Here is a 10,900-nt window from a genome sequence, read left to right as displayed (position 1 = left end):
ACCTCTGTGTTACACGCAGGAAAGAGACATTTAGAAGTAAGGCTTTAAATATATGGATGGACAAGACTATATCAGATGAGAATGGCATGGGCTAATCCTTTAGTGAAAGATGAAACCGTGCTTCAGTAGGAGCTGATGGCTAAAGTCAGTGGCAGATGGCTGATCTACAGAGTCTGTTCTGGAAAAGAAATGAGATTTTTTTCAGTGTTATATGTGCTAGGGAGTAATTGCTCAACAAGCACAGGCCTTGCAAACTGTTACCCAAAATCCCTTCATTTTCTTTGTAAAATGGGGACAGAAACCTGCAGTAATTTTGAAGCTTACTAATATTCAGCATTCCAGGATAGTGTTGTATCACTTTATCAAGGAAATGTGTGATATGTAGAGCACAGATATTTCATGACAGTGACCAGTTTTGGACAGAATAAAACAGTAGCAGAAGGAAACATTCCCCCCCCCTTTACCTTCCTGTGTGAATGCAGCAAAGTGAATTATAGGCAGTAAAAGCCAGGTGAGGTTTTTGTATTTCCAATTTGGATTTGAGTTTGTTCTAGAAAGTTCCTTTTTCTTGTGGAAAATGATGGTCTTATTTGGCTTGGAGGATTGATCAGAAAATTGCTTCTACCCTGATATGACAGGAGTAAGGAATTCTGACTGCAAATGGCATCTGGAGAGTAATAAAATACACCAACACAGTGTGCATAACTTTTCAAGCAAGAAGCTCTCTGAGACAAATAAAATGTGTGTGCCTGATGCAATGTCCTGAAAGTGTGTCTGTTCAACCAACAAATTGCATTATTTTCCCCTCAAGCTTTATATTCCCAGACTTAGTTTTGCTAAACATATTTCTGAGATCCTTGGCCATCTCTGCCCCAAAGTAACGGTCATTTTAATCCTCACCATCAGAATTTACCTGCTGATGTTACTCCTTGGTAATTCTTTTCTAGTTTTTGTGCTTGGATCAGACACTTTCAACAGTACCAAAAATTATGGCCACCCTCTTGATTGAATCATCACAAAATCAAACCTTGCATTTCAATGAGAATAATTATTTAACTAGTGGCAAACTAGGATGAGTAAGTCAGGCTTTGAACAAGGACAACATTGACCTGTCTCCTTCCTTTAGGTCATTTTTGTTTAACCAAGACTTTTCCTTTTGGTCTGGCCTTTTCCAGCACCTTGTGGGATCTTTCCCACCACATTACTTCCTCTGAATTGCATAACTGACCAGAAAGGATACCCAGATTGGCAAGTGGAAAAAGACTGAACTATTTTTCCCTCATTTTCTTTCTTTTTATGTCCTTTGCCTCTCCTCTTCCCTCCTCTCCTCTCTTTAATTTAAGCAGGTGCTTAAATTCATCCTGAGACTGTGACTGGGACATATGCTTAATTTTATGCCTTGGATTTCACTCACAATATGAGTGAAATCTAGAGGTTCACAGGGATTATATAGGTCTGTTTGTAAAAAAGGGGGTTGTAGTTACTACACAGCAGCAAAGTCACTGTTCAGTGAATGATGTAACTGATGTTTCTCTATTCTGTGTCCATCTTAGCTTCAGATAATTATTTACAGGTATTACATACTGAGAAATACCTGACTGAAGCCAAAGAATAAATTAGATAGAGATAAATTGCCTGCAGTTGCTTTTAAAAATTAGACTGGTCCTTCAGGTAGAGATAAACTGCTAACAGTTGCTTTTTTAAATGAAACTGGCCCCCATAGATATAAGTGCACCCATAATCTTGGTTTTGCCTGAATTTCGAACCTAAACCTCCTACATGTGTTGCAAATGAGACTAAGTCCTGATATTGTAAATTTTATTATAAATTTTCATGAAATATGTCCTTTATTCTGTCAGAGGCAGTTCTAAATTCAAATTTGTTTGAATGAAAAAAAGAAATTGTAGCATTATCTGGAATATACTTCCCTGCCTATGAAAAGTGTGGAAAAAAACCAGGTTTTTTTAATATGTCCAATTTTAAGTTTTGCTTAGGGAAAAGAAATCATTATTGTTTTCAGATAAAAAATTAAATATTTTCATTTCAATTAACTGCTGGACTGGTAATTTCTCTGTAGCTACATTGGATAGACTGGCAAGAGGTCATTATATTTGAGGTATTGACATAATGGATTCAATAATGTATATGTGTTTGATAGACTTTTCAAAATATTGTTACTATTGTCTTTTTGTTCGGGATCCAAAGATATATACAATTTTCTTTTCTGGGATCCATAGGAAGGCATTCTATGCTTTAGTATTTTCATTATCTTTTAGGGATTTACATTTGCCACATCAGACCTACTAATAATTTGCACAGAAAGATTGCAAAAAAAACCCCAAAAATCAAAAACCACCAAAAATAGCCCTCCTGTTTTAACTGCCTTGCCTGTAACATAAAAAAGACCTAAAGAAGGATGACAGGTAAACGCTGCCCTTGTTCACAGACTCACAGGCTGACTTAATTATCTTAGTTGTTAAATAATGCTTCACCTCATTGAAATTCATGGTTTGATGGGTACAACTCATTGGAGACTGTGGTCTGTGTTTGGCTGCAGTTAAATAATCCATAAGAATAGGCACAAGGAGCAAGGGGCATTTCTTCAGCAGCACTTTTTCTGTGCTGTGGGACCCTTCTGAATTTAGGACAGGCATATTAGAAATACATTTTCTATGCAGAGGTGGTGATGGAGCAGAGCTTTGGTTTTCCCTGGAGGCACAATACCACCCCTACTCCTCCCTGAGAACGGGACAATTGCCTCAGCAGGCCTGGGGTGCTGTGGAACTGTGGCATGGTTGTAATTTGGGCTACAAGAACAACAGATATGGCGTGAGTGTAAAGTGTTGGCTGACACTTTCATGCTTTATTTCCAGTTGAAATACTCATTTTCAGAAAACACAAAGCTGAGAGCCTGGTTTAATCCCAAGGGCTAAGGCCACAAGCACAGGCCTGTGCTGTCAAAGACTTAATCAGAGCCAGCAGCCGGCCAGGGAGCTTTAATTTATCATGTGCATATTCTCATGGTCTGGTTAAAAACTCATTTGTTTCTGTGGGTGGTCCACTGCGCTGTGGGCTTGACATATTATTTGGGTGTTTTTTTCTTTCATGAAAAGGACACAAGTCTTCTCCCTGCTTGTAACAACGTTACAGTTTGACATAGTGTCACAAACATGGGGTGTGTCTGCGTAAGTGGCTCAAAAGAGAGCATCCTTGCTTTCTTCTTAAATATTGCATGGCGTGCACATCTCTTTGGCAGGTTGATGTTTGTTTGGAAATAAGTCCTCCTGATCCTTCATTTAGTTCTAACCTCTTTCTCCATATCTAGTGAATCTGTTTAGGTGCCTTCTCTAAAGAGTTCAGATACCTGAGAATTTTCTTTTGTCAGCTTTTGCTGCTGGTACTGTGATTTTAAAAGGAAGCATTCCCAAAGAAAAGGGAGTTCAAAGGAAAGGCTGACTCTTCTGCCAAGTTGTTGAACTTCTTCTGTTTGCTGAAGAGTGCCAAACATCAAATTGGCAGAGTATCTTGGAGCTTTTGTTTTTGAAGGTGAAGGGGGAAATTTTAGTCCAAAACACATTTCATAAAGGTAAAGAATGTAGTATGTTTTTAAAGTATTTGAAGATGAAGATCCTCAATGTGTGTCTTGTTTTTATGAGCTCTATTGATACTATCAGATTAGCAGATTATTTCCATACTTATTTTTCTAACTTTGTATTGACAAATCCAACCATTCAGAATAAAGATCCATCTTCTGGACAACGGTTTATAAATAACGTGTATTTTTAACTGCATTGCAAGGAAAGTATATAATAATTTTTGTCTGACATGCTCTTCAGACATCTTTTCAATTTTCTGGAAAGAAGCTGTTGGAAAACTCAGATTCTTGTGAATGCAGGAGCTAGAATTTGAAAAAAAACCCCCAACTTTGAAACTTGAGATTAAATCCTGACATTTTAACAGCGTTGCTGGCCTGACTCTGCTTTCCTGCACTTTGTCAGCCCCGACTCAGAGCAAAAGTATTTGCCTTCTTCATATCCATTGAATTCTTTTGTCTCTGGTAAGGCAGCTACAAGCTTGGCTTGTGATGCTGGCAGAAGTCATTCTGCAAGGATCTGGTTGATCTAACTTCTATAAATTTGGTGATTTGAAATGAACTCAGAGAAGACAACGAGACTTTTGTTGTGAGCAGGGCGAGTTCCTTTATATGTGATCTGCAGCTCATATGTTTGTTTTTAAGTGAGGGCAGGGTGAACTCTTAAAAATAAACAAAGAAGAGAGCAAAATTCCACCACTTAAAAATCAGCCTTAAAATGGTAAACACTGGTAAACAAAACTGAGAATAATCGGGGGGAAATAATTTGTGATTCTACCAATAAACACCTGTTCAGTTTTATGTGTTTGGTTTAGTGACTGCTGGGGGTTACAGCTCCAGAGCATGACTCCGCTAGTTGAAGCACAAGTTCAAGAGCCCTTCAGCACAAAAGTGGACTGCAGGACAAAATAAGGGTTTCTAGAGCTATAAACAAATTTGAACAGAAAGAAGAGTATCTGGACTATTTTTCCTACATTCAGGCATAAGCAACATCAAACCCGTGTTTACTAAGTATGGGTTGTATAGCTTTTCAGGTTGAAGTAATTTTAAATGAAATAAGTCTTTAAATTTAATCGTATTTAAGTGAAATAAATCTGCCAAGCTGAGAATGTCACTGGAGTGTAAAGGCAGAGAGGCTGAGGTGGAGTTGTGGCAAAGTGGGAACACTGTGGTGTGCACTCACAGGAACTGTGTTGGCAGGAAATAGTCAATGAAAAAACAAAACCAACAAGGAACGGTGGTCAAGTGTTTTCATAGGGAAAAATTGGCAGGAAAATACCCTTGTATTAAAAGGTATTAAGAAGTGCTCTGCAGAAGGGTAACACAGTAACTTTTATTGCTGGCGTGTTTCTGTTAGTTTAAACGCTTTTTCCCAAAACAAAAATATAAACCAAGCATGTTTTCAGTATTTCTTCTTCCTTTGTTTGGTACTCTGTACAGTTCATCATCTCACCTGGGACTCCTGTGTAGTACTTCAGTGGAAAAAAATGTCAATATTCCTTTAGAGTCTCAGGCTTCATTTGTCACTGGCTCTAATTCTTTCCCCCAGCTGATAAACTTTCTGGGGTGCAAACTTATTCAAGTGTATTTTTTATTTACATTTTTTTAAGTCAACTGAATTCTCCCAGAAAAGAGAACATGCCATCTTCTATAACAATTCACTTTATATGAATTATAATTGTATCCAGAGATCTTTTAGTTTATTCATGTTCCAGGCAGATTCTTTTGTCTACGTGAAGAATATAATCCAGCACAACTTCTAATTACTTCTTTTGCAAGGCCCTGTGTCAGCATCCACTTTATTATAACCTTTAACTGAAAAAACATTTGTCTATTTTCCCCCTGTGGAAAGTAACAATTTTTTTTTCCCTTATAAAAATAGTCTCTTCCATCTGTTTTATGATTAATCCTCATCTGAATTCTTCCCAACACTAGAAATATGGAAACCAGACCGTGGTACAGTCTTGCAGCTTCACAGCCACCTGGTATGCCATATCACAAGCACACAGCTTAAATATAAACCTGATTTATATTGTCAAATGTTTTACTAGAAGAATTGATGATAACTAATGTAGCAGCTACTGAAAGCCCTGTTGTTTTTTTTGATCAGATATTCTTTTCCCTTAAAACATGTCCAAGCACAATAGGACAAAGTGGGTAAAATTAATTCCATAGATTTAATTTAATAATTTAATTTAATAGTTTATAATTTAATTAAACTATTTTAATAGCTGACATATTTTCCAAATTTACTTTCTAAGTAGATTTTCTAAATATTTTCTACTGCTGTACTGGTTAAGGGCCAGCTGGGTGTCTTACCAAGGGAATGCTCTGTGTTGTCAGTAGATCTGTAGGACTTGTGGGCTTTTGAGTTGTTATGTCTTCTGTAATGGAAATATCTAACCTAAAAAAATACTTTTTATATGAAAAAAACCCCACAGATTTACTTGCAGAATTTCAGCCTGTGCCACATAATTTAATTTTATGGCTAGTAGACTCAATTTTTTTGTACTGTTGTTGCTTATTGCCAGTGATGTCAGAGTTAACTTGTGAGATGCAGAAGGTTAAGCTGTGGGTTCGGTTCTGCCTCCTCTGGCCTGGGAAGTGACCATTAGACCTCAGCTAAACATCCTGTTTCTTGATGCAGGCACGTACATAAGTGCCAATGACCAGGCACCTAATTCTGTTTGACAAAAAAAATGGGAAGAAGAAATTATTACCACAAGTAATGCTGTGATACTCCTGCTGCCCCGAGGAAAAACATTGTGAGCATGCCTTATAATCCCTTGAATTGAAGGGAGTCTGTCCTGGAAACTTCAGCACGGTTCCAGGAGAAGTGTCATCCTAGGTAACAGTGGTTTCTTTCCAAGACACTTGTTCCTCTGGGTACAGTTGGTATTTGTAAGTGATTCAGACTAATGTTTCAAAGTCTGGGTGACCCTTCAGTCCTGACACAGGGCCACTGTGTTAACCTTGCTTTGTCCATGGGCATTTTGGGCAAGGCAGCTCTTGGGGTCCTCAAGTTTTAGGCCTAAGTGTCAACAGGGATGATGCTGTTCTTTGTGAGATGGGAATATGTCATGCAGTGAATATTCTACTGTTGGGTGTAGTAGTTTTTAATTCTTCTTCCTCAGCTTGTCCCTGATGCTGCTCACAAGAATATTGCACTGTAAATCAGAATAAATTAGGGGAACTAGAGCTGTGATTTAAAACACTGAGGTTTCCCTCAGTGGCAAAGCTCTTGTTCACTCCAGAGGGAGCAGGATCGTGTCTCCTTTCAGAGACATGCAGCATATTTCAGTTAGTACACATTACATAACTTGTCCCACATTTCTTTCTCTTTTTAGTATCCCTGTGTTATGGGAAATTATGTTCCCATTAATCATTATAGCTGCTCGTCTCTGTGAAAATAAATTATCCTGTGCTACCCTTCCTTCACAGGAATATATTTAAATGACAACAAGGATATGTCCATGATTGGTTCAGGGAAGGGAGTGTCAGCTAATGGGGCTTTGCTGCTGCAGAAGGATGAAAGCAGGATTTGTCTGTGTACTCAGTGCATTGCAATGCTGTGTGGTGGTGTCACCTGCCAAATAAGATTTCCCCTGTAGCACATGCCCAGCTCGTTTGAATGTCCATGGAAACCGTGTACACCCATTTGCAGGGGGACCTGCAGCTAAGTCCTAAATGTACCAGTGAATCCCACTGCCTGTTTGGTCATAGCTACAGCTGAAAACACTTGGGCTGGAAAAGCAGAAAGAACCTATATGACTGGGAAAAACCAGCAGGCCTCTAAATTCCTGTTTTAGCTTGTCACCAGCTTTATTGAGACTGTTTTTAGGAAGCATTTAAAATCTAGATGTCTAAAATTACACATCCAACACCATGTTCAGGCTGCAGATCAGGGGGCTGATTTTAAGACGTGATGGGCATTTATGCTGTTTACTGTTTTCAGGTCTCAGCACCTCTGAAAAGTAAGTAATTTTTATTTACCTGTTTTGAACATGAATTTAGTGACTTACCTTATCCAACAGTGTAAATATAGAGGCCAGGTTATTTTTAGGCTTCACAATGTGATACTGGGCAAAAGGACTTTTGACACAGAGATTGCTGGTTACCAAACCACAAACTTGGACCAACATTTTTCAGTAACTGTCTGTTTCTCTTTATTCAGGACAGGGGAAGACTGAGAGAGCAAGTTAAAGGCTGATTGCAGATGATCCTCAGGGAACAGATCCTCTGTCAGGAGGTCAGTTTTCTCCAGTGAAGAGATCTGAGGAAAATTCACCCTCAGGACATACTGAGTTTTCTTTTCAAGTTTTTGTAAGAAATGAATTCAGGATTAGTTTTACATGGAAAATCAGTTTCTTATTTGGCCTCTGAAGAGAGATGAATTTGCATTGGTCTTATGGAAGAACAAGTGTTGTATTTTTGAAAATGAGTATACAGTATGAAAAAGACCAGAAGTTTTAGGTCAAAATGGGTCCATTTCATTCAGACAATTAAATACTTAAGAATCAAGCTTTTCTGCTGACCTTCAATTCTGTGCTGAGAAATGAAATCCTTACATAGTGAAGGTAGCAGAAATTAAGAAGACATCTAAATAAACTTCCTGGTCATCTTCAGCTGACAATCATGTGACCAAAGCAAGGAATATATCTCTTACAACCCTGTAATATTTGCCAACATTCCAGGCATTGAGTGTCAGTGAACGGCTTGTGAAGCAGGGACACTTGGATGTGTTTTAAAAGCTTTCAGAGATTAATTAAGTAGCAGACTGATTATTTATTAGTAAGGTGACACGTCTAAAGCTCAAAGTCTGCCTTTGGCCTTTGTGGGGGTTCTTCCCGAGGTGTTTTTGCATAAGCAGACTCGGTATTAGCAGAGAAGATGTGGGGTCTATTGATTTTGTGGGGTTTTTTTCCCAATAATGAGTCATGAGATGTAGATCTCATTTCTGAAGTTATGGTCTGGCTGAACCTGTTTCCTGTTTGATGTTTTCGTTTTCAAAGAAGCTTAAGAGTTTCTGTGTTGTCACTGTTAATTACCAACCATCTTTAGTGAATTTTTGCTAAATGCTACTGAGGATGTTGTTGTTCTGCTTTGTGACTTCTCCAGTGTCTTGGTGTTTCCTGGTGATCCCATTAACATTGAAGTTAATTGGAGTACTTCATGGTTGAAATGCAGAAAGCCTGCAGTTGAGCAGATGTTCTCTTTCTGAGTTAGCATAAAAGTACTGAATTAGAAGTACTGTTTATTTGTTGCAGTGTCATCAAGATGTGTCACGACCTTACCTTTGAAAAGTTCGAGCATTGTTCCCAAACCCATTTAAAAGTCTCTGCTTGTTGGTGCCTAACCTGATTAGGTGAGATTGAATACTGTATCATTAGATTAAGCAAGTATTAACTTCAAAACCGTAACACATCACAACTGAAGAAGTGTTACTACATTATACCCCCAAATACACCTTTCAGTTTGACCCTCTGAAGTGCAAAATGTTGCAGTAGTTTGCATTGTGTAGAGAACAGCTCCTATACTACTGTGCAGTTGTTTTAGGGATAATTTCTCAGTTTGTGATTAATTGTTGGCATTTCTTCCATTTTTTTTTCCTTTAGCTGTTATGGAAGTCATGCAGACGAGATCCCTCAAGGAGCAGGTTGCCACAGTAAGTGTGTATTTTACAGTATATTTGGAAGGTGTACAATAGATTGGATGCTATTCTTTACCAAGTAGGAGCAACAGCCTTGGAAGTAATCCTTGCTGGATTGCACCATCATTAGTCTGCCCCTCAAATTTTTTTTTATAAAAAGTAATTTACTGCATCCAAATAAATAGGAACTCAAATACATAACTCTTCAACATTAAGATTCAAAGACCAAATTTTGATTCATAGTTCCATTTCTGCAAGAAGAAGTATTTTAAAATAGAAGGAATACATCACTCCTGAAACCTGCTGTATTTCCTCTCAGTCTTATTGCTTGTAATGCTTTCTTCACAGATTCATTTAGTTTAGAAACATTCCAGGACTAATGGCACAAAACAAAACTCCTACCATATCATATATTCCACTTCACGAGAGCCCAACCATGCCATAGATATTTTCCATTCTCAGTCTTGATATTCTACAGATGTGGAATTAGAACTCTTCACGCTTTTAAGGGAATGCCTGGTAGGATTGTCCATGTGAGTTTAACTTCCCTGAGTAATTTCTTCATTGCTTTAGCTCCCCTGAATTGTGCCCATTGGGGTAACACTTGCTGTACCGACCCTTAATTCAGATAAAGCTTATCTGTCAAATCAAACTGGAGCTGCCAGCATTTACTCTTCCAAATTCTTCTCTTGCTTAGGACAGAACTAAAAGAAACAAGAAACTATGGTTGGCAAAGTCTGGAACTTCGAGTTGTCTTTATAGTTCCATCCCTCAAAAAATACACTACAAGAATAAAAGTCATTGGTGCAGGACTCAGGGGGTTCCCTCGGGCTCCCTTTCATCTGAACTCTGACAGAAGCTATTCTTCAGTTATTCATCTAGGAAAAAATGGTGTGTGTAATATAGAGAGGACACACAAAAATACAAAGGCAGAAGGTTTTTTCCCTAGGGAAATTTTCTCTTGGTGCTTTGATATTTGATTTAGGGTAGATAGCCATGACCTGTAGCCATAGGAAAGCAGAGGCCTGGGTGAGCAATTAGGGAGGACAGATCCCATGTTTTTTGCCTTTTTCCCTGTATTGTGTTTACTGTTAGAAATGAAATTCAAATAAACAGCTATATAATACTGTCATCATCCTCTTTGGTACTGGATGATAACTTGGGCCTGCATGTCAAGGAAGCTGCAAACACCCAAGTCTGCATGATTTTTATCTGTGCATATAATCTGTTTTAATTATGCCAACTTCCTTCTCTTTCCCCCAGACACTGTGCCTTAGTATCTTGCATGGAAATGGCTGGTATTTTATATCATGTCTACAGTGCTGAAATTTGTGGACAGGTATTCATATAAACTTACTGTATGTTTGTTAGTTATCCTAAGACTGTTCCTTACTGCTGTGCTTTTAAGGAAGATTCATTAGAAGTGGGTGTGCTGTTTTCTATTCATGTACTTGTTGTCTTTTCTTCTTTTTCCAGAAGACTTCTTTTTCCAGGAATTAGCATTGCTAACACATTATAACAGATTTTTTTTCTTTGAGCTTTTTGTTTATAAAAATACTTTGCCAGCACAATGATTTTACCTACATTTATTGTTATACCACCTGTTTGGAAGCAGAGGTTAATTGTTAACTCCACTTTGTTGAGAAAGGGGCAAGTTG

General features: G+C 38.1%; 1 long non-coding RNA gene across 1 annotated transcript in view; it reads left to right on the top strand.

The window, feature by feature from the left end:
* LOC113954551 overlaps positions 1–10,900 on the top strand; it is a 91,264-nt gene that overhangs the window by 6,464 nt on the left and 73,900 nt on the right. The window contains exons 2-3 of the long non-coding RNA XR_003530264.1: positions 7,767–7,841; positions 9,208–9,257. This is a non-coding gene — a long non-coding RNA (uncharacterized LOC113954551). The remainder of the gene's footprint in view (positions 1–7,766; positions 7,842–9,207; positions 9,258–10,900) is intronic.

Source organism: Corapipo altera, unplaced genomic scaffold (assembly GCF_003945725.1).
Source record: "Corapipo altera isolate COAL_440 unplaced genomic scaffold, ASM394572v1 255, whole genome shotgun sequence".
NCBI classification, from domain to species: Eukaryota; Metazoa; Chordata; class Aves; order Passeriformes; family Pipridae; genus Corapipo; species Corapipo altera.
Note: the sequence above shows the minus strand (reverse complement) of the source record. Positions and strands in the feature narration are given on the sequence as shown.